Source organism: Rhinoraja longicauda, chromosome 1 (genome assembly GCF_053455715.1).
Source record: "Rhinoraja longicauda isolate Sanriku21f chromosome 1, sRhiLon1.1, whole genome shotgun sequence".
NCBI classification, from domain to species: domain Eukaryota; kingdom Metazoa; phylum Chordata; class Chondrichthyes; order Rajiformes; family Arhynchobatidae; genus Rhinoraja; species Rhinoraja longicauda.
The window spans coordinates 140,907,030-140,920,831 of record NC_135953.1 but is presented as its reverse complement, the minus strand read 5'-3'; positions in this window follow the sequence as shown (position 1 = coordinate 140,920,831).

Genomic DNA, 13,802 nt, shown 5'->3' with positions numbered 1-13,802 from the left:
TGCCAACTATCTCACTCCCAAAAAAGGGACAAGGTGACGTCACCACGTGACCTCACCCAGCCAGTGGCCACGTGCTCCCGCTCCACCAATGGTGGCCGCCCAGGCCAGGAGGCGGGCTGCTACGCAACCTCCGATAGGCAGCGCCCGGGCCTCCGGGCCTACATTGTCCTGGCCTACGCTGTCCGGGCCTACGCTGTCCGGGCCTACACTGTCCGGGCCTACAGTGTCCGGATCTACACTGTCCGGACCTACACTGTCCGGGCCTACACTGTCCGGACCTACACTGTCCGGGCCTACACTGTCCGGGCCTACACTGTCCGGACCTACACTGTCCGGGCCTACACTGTCCGGACCTACACTGTCCGGTCCTACACTGTCCGGGCCTACAGTGTCCGGGCCTGCACTGTCCGGGCCTACACTGTCCGGGCCTACACTGTCCGAGCCTACACTGTCCGGTCCTACACTGTCCGGACCTGCACTGTCCGGGCCTGCACTGTCCGGGCCTGCACTGTCCGGGCCTACACTGTCCGAGCCTACACTGTCCGGTCCTACACTGTCCGGACCTGCACTGTCCGGGCCTGCACTGTCCGGGCCTGCACTGTCCGGGCCTACACTGTACGGGCCTACACTGTCCGGGCCTACATTGTCCGGACCTACACTGTCCGGGCCTGCACTGTCCGGACCTACAGCATCCGGGACTACAGCGCCCCCTGGGCCTAATACCCCCCAAGGGCGGTCCCTTTCGGGACAAACCAATTTAGCCCAAAATACGGGATGTCCCGGCTAATACGGGACAGTTGGCAACCCTAATTCCAACACACAAATTGTCTTAGAGTCATAGAGCTGAACGGTATGGAAACAGGCCCTTCGGCCCTCCTTGTTCATGCTGACTGAGTTTGCATTCTGGGTTTGTCCCATTTCCCTGCCTTTGGCCCATTTCTAAACCCTTCCTATCCATTTAACTGTCCAAATATCTTTCAAATGTTGTCATTGTATTCACTTCAACAGCTTCCTCTGGCAGCTCGTTCCAGATACGGATTGCCCTCTGAATGAAAAAGTTGCTCCTGAGGTCCACTCTTAAATCTCTCCCCTCTCACCTGAAGCCTGTGCCCTCTAGTTTTAGAATCCTCTATCCTGGGGGAAAAAGACTGTGAGTGTTCACTTTATCCGTGCCCCTCATGATCTTGTACACCTCAATAAGGTCACCCCTCAGCCTCCTACACTCCAAAGAAAAAGTGTCCTGGTCTAACCACATTATCCTTATAACTCAAGCCCACAAGCCCAGGTATCATCCTGGTGAACTCTCCTGCACCCTTTCCAACTTGATGACACCCTATAGCTGTGCAACCAGACCACCGTGGTGCAGCGGTAGAGTTCCTGCCTTACAGCGAATGCAGCGCCGGAGACCCGGGTCCCATCCCGACTACGGGTGCTGTCTGTACGCAGTTTGTACGTTCTCCCCGTGACCTGCGTGGGTTTTCTCCGAGATCTTCGGTTTCCTCCCTCACTCCAAAGACGTGCAGGTTTGTAGGTCAATTGGCTGGGTAAATGTAAAAATTGTCCCTTGTGGGTGTAGGATAGTGTTAGTGTGCGGGGATCGCTGGTCGGCACGGACCCGGTGGGCCGAAGGGCCTGTTACAGCGCTGTATCTCTAAACTAAATATCATCATGAGGCCCCAGCCTTTGTACTCAGTGCCTTTCCCAATGAAGCCAAACACCTTCTTCACCACCCTGTCCACCTGACTCGTCACTCTCAGGGAACCGTGCACCTGTAATCTTGGATCTCTCTGTTCTGCAATACTCTCCAGGGTTCACCAGAGCATTCACAGTGTGAGTGCAGATCTGTAGACGCAAGGAACTGCAGACGCTGGGATCTTCAGCAAAACACAGAAGTGCTGGAGGGACTCAGTGGGTCAGGCAGCGTCTGTGGAGGGACTGGGCAGACGGCGTTTTGGATCGGGACTCTGAATTACTGTTAAAGTCATTGTGCCATAACACCAGGATAAGTGCTCAAACAAGAAAAAACCAAGCCCAATGCCAAAGTAACATAGAAACATAGAAAATAGGCGCAGGTGGAGGCCATTCGGCCCTTCGAGCCAGCGCCACCATTCATTGTGATCATGGCTGATCATCCACAATCAGTAACCCGTGCCTGCCTTCTCCCCATATCCCTTGATTCCACTAGCCCCTAGCCACTAACTCCCTTTTAAATTCATCCAGTGAATTGGCCTCCACTGCCCTTTGTGGCAGAGAATTCCACAAATTCACAACTCTCTCGGTGAAAAAGTTTCTTCTCACCTCAGTTTTAAATGGCCTCCCCTTTATTCTGAGACTGTGGCCCCTGGTTCTGGACTCCCCCAACATTGGGAACATTTTTCCTGCATCTAGCTTGTCCAGTCCTTTTATAATTTGATGCGTCTCTATAAGATCCCCTCTCATCCTTCTAAACTCCAGTGAATACAATCCCAGTCTTTCCAATCTTTCCTCATATGACAGTCCCGCCATCCCAGGGATTAACCTGGTGAATCTACGCTGCACTGCCTCAATAGCAAGAATGTCCTTCCTCAAATTAGGAGACCAAAACTACGCACAATACTCTAGATGTGGTCTCACCAGGGCCCTGTACAACTGCAGAAGGACCTCTTTACACCTGCACTCAAACCCTTTCGTTATAAAGGCCAACATGCCATTAGCTTTCTTCATTGCCTGCTGTACCTGCCTGTTTACTTTCAGTGACTGGTGTACAAGGACACTCAGGTCTCGTTACACTTCCCTTTTACCTAATCTGACACCATTGAGATAATAATCTGCAAAGTAGCATCAAACCATACACACTTATGCTATAAGACAATAACTAACTTCACATTCAATGGTAGCCTTTCTACATGTTAAACACACAAGCTAAATGTTTAACCAAGTAACCCAATCCCAATGCCACATGAGATCTAAATGCCTTTATACAGTTAAACTATGGGACGAGTTTAGTTGAGTTTAGCTGCAGCATGGAAACAGGCCCTTCAGCCCACCGAGACCATCGCTCGCCCAGACACTAGATCTATGCTACACACCAGGACAATTTGCAGAAGCCAATTAACCGACAAACCTGCACGTCTTGGGAGCGCGAGAGGAAACTGGAGCACCCGGAGAAAACCCACGTGGTCACAGGGAGAGCGTAAAAGCTCCATACAGACAGCAGCCGTAGTCAGAATCTAACCCGGGCCTCCGGCGCTGCGAGGCGGCATCTCTATCGCTGCGCCACCGTGCCAACTCTTCTGGAGACTGACCTGGTTTGATGAGTCAAAGTGCAACGCGTCAGAGTTAGAGTTTGTCAGAGTTAAATTCCATTTGCCATTCCTTGGCCCACCTTCCCAAATGATCTGGATCCTGTTGTAAAGTAAGATATCCTTCCTCGCCCTCCGCGATACCACCAATTGTTCTGCCACATTATCAAACGTTTTCCCCAAGACTTGGCAACTATAACAGTGGCGCAGCGAGTAGAGCTACACCCTAACGGCGCCAGAGACCCCGGGTTCGATCCTGACCTCGGGTACTGTCTGCGCGGAGTTTGCACGTTCTCCCTGTGACTGCGTGGGTTTTCTCCGGGTGCTCCGGTTTCCCACATCTCAAAGACGTGCATGTTCGTAGCTTAATTGGCCCTCTGTAAAGTGCTCCTACTGCGAAGTGGATACGAAAACTGGATAATGAACTAGTGTGAATGGGTGAACAATGGTCAGCACAGACACAGTGCTGTATCCATGCTGTATCCATGCTGTATCCATGCTGTATCCATGCTGTATCCATGCTGTATCCATGTTGTATCCATGCTGTATCCATGCTGTATCCATGCTGTATCCATGCTGTATCCATGCTGTATCCATGCTGTATCCATGCTGTATCCATGCTGTATCCATGCTGTATCCATGATGTATCCATGCTGTATCCATGCTGTATCCATGATGTATCCATGATGTATCCATGCTGTATCCATGCTGTATCCATGATGTATCCATGCTGTATCCATGCTGTATCCATGCTGTATCCATGCTGTATCCATGCTGTATCCATGCTGTATCCATGCTGTATCCATGCTGTATCCATGCTGTATCCATGCTGTATCTCTAAACAAATCAATTCTGAGCAACATTTTGGTGCATCCTTCTGCATTCTATTGATCATCATAATCACAACCACAATCACACTTTATTGGCCAAGTATGTTTTGCAACATACGAGGAACTTCATTTCCCACACAGTCATACCAATAAAAAGCAACAGGACACACAAAATACATTTCAACATGAACATCCACCACAGTGACTCCTCCACATTCCTCACTGTGATGGAAGGCGAAAAACAAATCAATCTCTTCCCTTCTTTGTCCTCCCGCGGTCGGGGGCCTCGAGCCTTCCGTTGACGGGACGATCTTGACTCCCGTAGCCGGTGGTCGGGCCCTCACGTCGGGGCGATCAAACTCCTGCATCGGGGGGGATCTCAGCTCCCCCACGCTGGGCGATCTACCCCGGGTCGGGGCTGGTCGAACCTCGTGCGGCTTTTGGAGCTTCCCGACCTCGGTCTCTACCCGAGACTGCGAGCTCCACAATGTTGAAGTCCGCAGGCCGCGGTTGGAGCGTTGATCCCAGGCGAGGGATCGTGAGCTCTGATGGTAAGTCCACGCCCCGCGGTGGGGCTCAGAGTCAGTCCCGGGCAAGGCCGCCAGCTCCACGATGTTAGGCCGCAGAGCGACCGGAGATACGACCCGCAAAACAATCGCATCTCCGGCAAGGTAACAGATTGAAACAAGGTTTCCCCGACCCTCTCCTCCTCCCCCCCCCCCCCCCACATAAAATAAACCAGAGAACATGAACACCAACTTTTAAAACTCACTAAAAATAACAAAAGAGACGAAAAGACAGACAGACCGTTGGCGAGGCTGCCATCGCTGATGGCGCCACCCAGTGGAAACGACAACCCAGTGCAAAGATACCACATCTTTGTTGTATTGAGGTGACCAGAACTGTGCACAATACTCCAAATATGGCGCGATCGATGGTAAGCCCCAAATTACCTCGACCTACAAATTTAATATAGAGAAACGTGAAGTGTTGCATTTTTGAGAAGATTAACATGGGCAGGGCCTACACAGTGAATGGTAGGGCTCTGGGGAGTGTTGTAGAGCAGAGGGATCTAGGAGTGCAGGTACATGGTTCCTTGAAGGTGGAGTCGCAGGTAAATCGGGTGGTCAAAAAAAGGCTTGTGGCACAACGGCCTTCATCATTTGCAGTTTTGGTCTCCTAATTTGAGGAAGAACATCCTTGCTATTGAGGGAGTGCAGTGTAGGTTCACCAGGTTAATCCCTGGGAAGGCGGGACTGAATATGATGAAAGAATGGAACGACTGGGCTTGTATTCACTGGACTTTAGAAGCTTGAGAGGGGATCTTATAGTTGGGCCGAAGGGGCCTGTTTCCGCGCTGTATCTCTAAACTAAACTAAACTTTACCATCATCCAGGACAAAGCAGCCGCACGATCGCACCCCCCACCCCCCTTAAACACGTCCTCCCTTCACCACCGACCCACAGTGGCTGCAGTGTGCACTGTCACTTGCCAAGCTCCTCCTTTCTTTCAGCTTTCTCCCCCCCCCCCCCGCTACATTCAGTCTGAAGAAGGCTCCTGATCCAAAACGCCACCTATCCATGTTCTCCAGAGATGCTGCCTGACCCGCTGAGTTACTCCAGCACTCTGTGTCCATGTTCTCCACAGATGCTGCCTGACCCGCTGAGATACTCCAGCACTCTGTGTCCATGTTCTCCACAGATGCTGCCTGACCCGCTGAGTTACTCCAGCACTCTGTGTCCATGTTCTCCACAGATGCTGCCTGACCCGCTGAGTTACTCCAGCACTCTGTGTCCATGTTCTCCACAGATGCTGCCTGACCCGCTGAGTTACTCCAGCACTCTGTGTCCATGTTCTCCACAGATGCTGCCTGACCCGCTGAGTTACTCCAGCACTCTGTGTCCATGTTCTCCAGAGATGCTGCCTGACCCGCTGAGTTACTCCAGCACTCTGTGTCCATGTTCTCCAGAGATGCTGCCTGACCCGCTGAGTTACTCCAGCACTCTGTGTCCATGTTCTCCAGAGATGCTGCCTGACCCACTGAGTTACTCCAACACTCTGTGTCCATGTTCTCCAGAGATGCTGCCTGACTTGCTGAGTTACTCCAGCACTCCGTGTCTTTTTTCTGTAAATCAGCATCTGCAGTTCCTTGCTTCTACCGCCATCTGCAGGCTCCCTTGTGAATTGCATGCCATCCTGACTGAAACATATCACTGGTCTGTTATTGTCACTGGGGTCTAAGTTGTGGGAACACCTTCACTAGAAGGACTGCAGCAATTCAAGAAGGCAGCTCTCCCCCACATTAACCAGTGGATTAAAGACGGGCAGTAAATACTGGCCTCATCAGTGAGAAAGTCATAAGGTCATAAGGAATAGCCATTCGGCCCATCAGGTCTACTCCGCCATTCAATCATGGCTGATCGATCTCTCCCTCCTAACCCCATTCACCTGCCTTCTCCCCATAACCCCTGACACCCGTACTAATCAAGAATCTACTGTATCTGTCTCTGCCTTAAAAATATCCACTGACTTTCTGTGGCGAAGAATTCCACAGATTCACCACTACGGTTGCCAACTATCTCACTCCCAAATAAGGGACAAGGCGACGCCACCGCCCCACGCCCCACGTGACCTCACCCAGCCAGCGGCCACATGCTCCCTCTCCACCAATGGCGGCCGCCCGGGCCGGGAGGCGGGTTGCTACGCAACCTCCGTGAGGCGGCGCCCGGGCCTCCGGACCAACACTGTCCAGACCTACAGTGTCCGGACCTACAGCGTCCAGACCTACAGTGTCCGGGCCTACAGTTCTCCCTGTGACCGTGTGGGTTCTCTCCAGGTGCTCCAGTTTCCTCCCACACTCCAAAGGCACGCAGGTTTGTAGGTTAATTAATTGTAAGTTTGCTATGGTTCTGTAATTTCCCATCGTCTGCAGTGTCAGCAATAATCTCTGTGTTTCTCAATCATTTTATTTACCTGTGCTGCCACCTGCAGGAGTTCCTGGACTGTGTAGAAAGGAACTGCAGTTTCAGGTCGACACCCTTCTTCAGACTGAGAGTCAAGGAAGAGGGAGTCTCGTGATATGGAAGGGTAAGGTGTGAAAACAACAGATCAAAGCAGACGCTGGCCAAGGAAATGTAGAATGGTTCATTGTTAGCTGAGGGGAATGTGACAAGGAGGCAGACTATCAGTAAAACTAGACGGAGAACTAGGGTGGGGGAGGGATGGAGAGAGGGGGAAAGCAAAGGCTACTTGAAGTTAGAGATGTCAATGTTCATACCGCTGGGGTGGGCCTGTTCCACTTTAGGCGATTTTAAGGCGACTGCCGGCGACTGTCAAAGTCGTAGCAGATCACTGAACTTTTATTTTACCCGACGACAATGACCGTGACAGTGACCGCGACAGTGACCACGGCAATGACCACGGCAATGACCACGGCAATGACCACGACAGTGACCACGACAATGACCACGACAATGACCGTGACAATGACCACGACAGTGACCACGACAGTGACCGCGACAGTGACCACGGCAATGACCATGACAATGACCACGACAGTGACTACGACAATGACCACGACAATGACCGCGACAATGACCACGACAGTGACCGCGACAATGACCACGACAATGACCACGACAGTGACCGCGACAGTGACCACGACAGTGACCGCGACAGTGACCACGACAATGACCACGACAATGACCACGACAGTGACCGCGACAGTGACCACGACAATGACCACGACAATGACCACGACAGTGACCGCGACAATGACCGCGACAATGACCACGACAAAGACCACGACAATGACCACAACAATGACCACAACAATGCCGAGTCAGGTCGAGATTACACCGTCTTCGGAAACATCGTGAAATTCCCACGCTGTCAATGCTTCTGCGGTGTCCTAATTTTCGCTGAAATCACTGACAAGTCGGTAAGTACTTGAGAGTTTTGAACTATAACATCTTGTATCAGTTACTTAAAAACCAAGCTTCACTGTAACAAGGAATAAACTGGATTTACTTCCAGTTTACTAATAGCTGTAATAAAAAAATAATTTAAAAAGTGGTTAAGTGGATTTTTGTGAAAAGTGTGTGGGTATTCTTTGAAAATGTACGGGATATCTGGTTTCGGGGTTGCATATCTGGGTTGGGAGCCCACTTTAAATGTAATGGCTGATGGCCATAAACATCGCGAAATTCCCACGCTTACCTGACTGTCAAACTGTCACCTCCAATCTACCTGTCAAATGTCCTGATGGTAAATAAATTGGTTAAACACAAGCAGTTTTTGGTATTTTGAAATGACTTTACTTATTTTAATATAATGTGCTTCTAAATGCATCTAAGGCAACCTCGCAAACCTGGGGACACCATGCGACAGCGCCCGCAATAAGCAACGATACCTGGCGACAAGCCAGCTGTGGTCGAGAAATTTCACTCCGGATGATTTCTCCGCGACGCGCTGAGATTCACTACAAACCACTACGATCTTTGGAAGACTCCTCACGATCATGCCCGCGACACCCCGGCGAACTCTCGGCGACAGCCTAGTCACCAGCAGTCGCCTCAAAATCACCTAAAGTGGGACAGGCCCTTAAACTACCCAAGCTAAATGTGAGGTGCTGTTCCTCCAATTTGCGCTGGGCCTCACTGTGACAATGGAGAAGGCCCAGGACAGAAAGGTCAGGTTGGGAATGGGAGGGGGAGCTAAAGTGTTTAGCAACTAGCAGATCAGGTGGGTTTAGGAGGAGTGAGTGGAGGTGTTTAGTTTAGTTTAGTTTAGTTTAGTTTAGTTTAGTTTAGTTTAGAGATACAGCGCAGAAGCAGTCCCTTCGGCCCACCGGGTCCACGCCGACCAGCGATCCCCGCACATTAACACTATCCTACACCCACTAGGGACAATTTACACATACACCAAGCCAATTAACCTATAAACCTGGTATTTATTCACAAAATGCTAGAGAAACTCAGCAGGTCAGGCAGCATCTCAGGAGAGAAGGAATGGGTGACGTTTCGGGTCGAGACCCTTCTTCAGACTGCAAACCTACAAACCTGTAAGTCTTTGAAGTGTGGGAGGAAACCGAAGATCTCGGAGAAAATCCACGCAGGTCACGGGGAGAACGTACAAACTCCGTACAGACAGCACCCGTAGTCGGGATGGAACCCGGGTCTCCGGCGCTGCATTCTCTGTAAGGCGGCAACTCTACCGCTGCGCCACCGTGTTCCTGAAAATACTGTTGGTGTCCTTGGACGGAGTCGAGGGAGGAGGTACAGGGACAGGGGTTGCATCTCCTGCAACCCCCCGGTTCTGTGCGAGCGGCCGTATGGGACGAGGGGACTTCTGCCGCTCGGGGGGGGGGGGGGGGGGGGGGTCGTCGGTAGCAGCCAGACATTACAGGGGAATGCTTCAGTGTTGGAAACCCTCTGTGGCTCCAACACCCAGACCCAGACCCAGACCCAGACCCAGGCCACTGAGAGACAGCAACAGGAGGGGACATCGAGGATCGACAAGCAGCACCAAAGACTTCAACCACTTCAAAGGGCAGCGCAGCGGTAGAGTTGCTGCCTCACAGCGAACGCAGCGCCGGAGACACGGGTTCCATCCCGACTACGGGCGCTGTCTGTACGGAATTTGTACGTTCTCCCCGTGACCTGCATGAGTTTTCTCCGAGATCTTCGGTTTCCTCCCACACTCCAAAGACGTGCAGGTTTGTAGGTTAATTGGCTTGGTAAATGTAAAAATTGTCCCTTAGTGGGCATAGGACTGTGTTAATGTGCGGGGATCGCTGGTCGGCGTGGACCCGGTGGGCCGAAGGGGCCTGTTTCCGCGCTGTATCTCTAAAAAAAACGAAACTAAACCAAAAAGTCCTCCATAACTATCTTGACCAGATCTCTGGTCACTCCTGAAGTTGGTTCCAGTCACCAAGTATTGATTATGTAGGAAGGAACTGTAAGTAAATAACTGCAGATGCTGGTACAAATCGAAGGTATTTATTTCACAAAACGCTGGAGTAACTCAGCAGGTCAGGCAGCATCTCAGGAGAGAAGGAATGGGTGACGTTTCGGGTCGAGACCCTTCTTCAGACTGATGTCAGGGGGGCGGAACAAAGGAAGGATATAGGTGGAGACAGGAAGATAGAGGGAGAACTGGGAAGGAGGAGGGGAAGAGAGGGACAGAGGAACTATCTAAAGTTGGAGAAGTCGATGTTCATACCGCTGGGCTGCAAGCTGCCCAGGCGAAATATGAGGTGCTGTTCCTCCAATTTCCGGTGGGCCTCACTATGGCACTGGAGGAGGCCCATGACAGAAAGGTCAGACTGGGAGTGGGAGGGGGAGTTGAAGTGCTGAGCCACCGGGAGATCAGGTGGGTAGGCTTTTCCCTTTGAGAGTGGGGAAGATTCCAACAAGGGGACATAGCTTCAGAATTGAGGGACAAAGGTTTAGGGGTAACATGAGGGGGAACTTCTTTACTCAGAGGGTTGTGGCTGTATGGAATGGGCTTCCGGTGGAAGTGGTGGAGGCTGGCTCGATTTTATTATTTAAGAGTAAATTGGATAGGTATATGGATAGGAGGGGATTGGAGGGTTATGGTCTGAGTGCAGGTAGATGAGACTAGGTCAGGGAAAATGGTCGGCGTGGACTGGTAGGGCCGGACAGGCCTGTTTCCATGCTGTAGTTGTTATATGTTATATATATGTTATATGTTAAGGCGGACTGAGCAAAGGTGTTGAGCGAAACGATCGCCGAACCTGCGTTTGGTTTCGCCGATGTAAAGAAGTTGACATCTGGAACAGCGGATACAATAGATGAGGTTGGAGGAGGTGCAGGTGAACCTCTGTCTCACCTGGAAAGACTGTTTGGGTCCTTGGATGGAGTTGAGGGGGGAGGTAAAGGGACAAGTGTTGCATCTCGTGCGGTTGCAGGGGAAAGTGCCCGGGGATGGGGTGGTTTGGGTAGGAAGGGACGAGTGCACTAGGGAGTTACGGAGGGAACGGTCTCTGCGGAACGCAGAAAGGGGAGGGGATGGGAAGATACGGCCAGTGGTGGGGTCCCGTGGTAAGTGACGGAAATGTTGGAGGATGATTTGTTGGATCCGCTGGCTGGTGGGGTGGAAGGTGAGAACGAGGGGGATTCTGTCCTTGTTGCGAGTGGGGGGAGGGGGAGCAAGAGCGGAGCTGCGGGATGTAGAAGAGACCCTAGTGAGAGCCTCATCTATAATGGAAGAGGGGAAGCCCCGTTTGCTGAAGAATGAGGACATCTCTCACACCCTGGTGTGAAACACCTCATCCCGGGCGCAGATGCGGCATAGACGGAGGAATTGGGAGTAGGGGATAGACGTTTTGCAGGGTACCGGGTGGGAAGAAGTGTAGTCCAGATAGCTGTGCGAGTCAGTGGGTTTATAGTAGATGTCAGTCACTAGTCTGTTTCCTGTGATGGAGATGGTGAGGTCCAGAAACGGGAGGGAGATGTCAGAGATAGTCCAGGTATATTTAAGGGCAGGATGGAAATTGGAGGTGAAGTGTATAAAGTCAGTGAGTTCTGCATGGGTGCAAGAGGTAGCACCAATGCAGTCGTCGATGTAGCGGAGGTAGAGTTCGGGGATGGGGCCGGTCTGGAACAGGGATTGTTCGACGTACCCGACAAAGAGGCAGGCGTAGCTAGGGCCCATGCGAGTGACCATAGCTACGCCTCTGGTTTGGAGGAAGTGGGAGGAGTCAAAGGAGAAGTTGTTGAGGGTAAGAACCAGCTCTGCTAGGCGGAGGAGAGTGTTGGTAGATGGGGATTGGCGGGTTCTACGGTCGAGGAAGAAATGGAGGGCTTCGAGACCATCCTTGTGGGGGATGGAAGTGTAGAGTGACTGGACATCCATGGTAAAGATGAGGGAGTGGGGGCCTGGGAACCGGAAGTTATCGAGGAGATGGAGAGCATGTCAGGTGTCTTGGACGTAGGTGGGGAGGGACTTAACCAGGGGGGATAGGATGGCGTTGAGGTAGGTGGAAATAAGTTCGGTGGGACATGAGCAGGCAGAGACAATGGGTCTGCCATTATACAAGGAACTGCAGATGTTGGTTTAAACCGAAGATAGGCAGAAAATGCTGGAGTAACTCAGTGGGTCAGGCAGCATCTCTGGAGAACATGGACACAGATTTTCAGTTTCCTCCCACACTCCAAAGACGTGCAGGTTTGTAGGTTAATTGGCTTGGTAAATGTAAAAATTGTCCCTAGTGGGTGTAGGATGGTGTTAATGTGCGGGGATCGCTGGTCGGCGCCGACCCGATGGGCCGAAGGGCCTGTTTCCGCGCTGTATCTCTAAAGTGAACTACACTAAACTAAACTAAACTACTCCGAGACCAGAACACAAGGTGTGAGACACCCCATGGATTGTGAGCATGGATACCGGGATCAAGTTGTGGAGATGCCCTGGATCCTGTTCCCTCCAGGTGGCAGTGTCCCATAAGAAATGGAGGAACGTTCCAGAACAATTGAAAGGGGACGGAAAGAAATCGCTGCCTCCGTGGAATGTGAAACTTGTCAGGTAGACACAGAGTGCTGGAGTAACTCAGTGGGTCAGGCAGCATCTGTGGAGAACATGGGCACAGAGTGCTGGAGTAACTCAGCGGGTCAGGCAGCATCTCTGGAGAACATGGACACAGAGTGCTGGAGTAACTCAGCGGGTCAGGCAGCATCTCTGGAGAGAGGAATAGGTGATGTTTTGGGTCGAGACCAACATCACCCGTTCCTTTTCTCCAGAGATGCTGAGTTACTCCAGCATTTTGTGTCTATCTTTGTTTTAAACCAGCATCTGCAGTTCCCTTCTACACACCTCAGCCAGGTAGTTAGTTTAGTTTAGCTCAGTTTATTGTCACATGTACTGAGGTACAGTGAAAAGCTTTTGTTGCGTGCTAACCAGTCAGCAGAAAGACAATATATGATTACAATCGAGCCGTCCACAGTGCACAGATACATGATAAAGGGAATAACATTTAGTGCAAGATAAAGTCCGATAGTAGTTCAGGACCGCTCTCTAGTTGGTGATAGGAAGGTTGAGTTGCCTGATAACAGCTGGGGAGAAACTGTCCCTGAATCTGGAGGTGTGCGTTTCCACACTTCTGTACCTTTTGCCCGATGGGAGAGGGGAGAAGGAGAGACCGGGGTGAGACTGGTCCTTGATGACAAAATGGCGGCACTGCCCTAGCAGCTGCCGCTCACCTGCGGTCCATTTGTCTTTGTGTTTTTGTTGTTTTTTTTTGTCTTAATTGTAGTTGTGATGTGGTGTTTTTGTGTTTGTGTACTATGTGTGTATGTGGGGGGGAGGGGGAAACTAACACTGTAAATATGTGTCCCTTCAGAACGGAGACCCGACCTTTGTTTTCTGGGCCGTGTCTCCGTTCCATCTGCGGCCTACCATCAGCCCAACTCCTGGAGCTGTCGGCCTCCAGGGCTCTGGTTCGCTGAGCCCGCGGATCGGACTTACCACCACCGGAGCCGGCCGTCTTCGGAGGCTGCGGGAGCGGCTGCGACTCGCCTTAGGCTCGGGCCGCGTGGATGCCGACATCGGGAGCTCCGGCAGCGGCAGCGTGTTCGCCCGCCCCGGATCGCGGGGCTTGGGTCGCGGACATTTCACCGTCCGGCGCGGCCTAGGATGGCCGCGGGATATTTCTCTGCTGGGCGGGGGCTTCAAT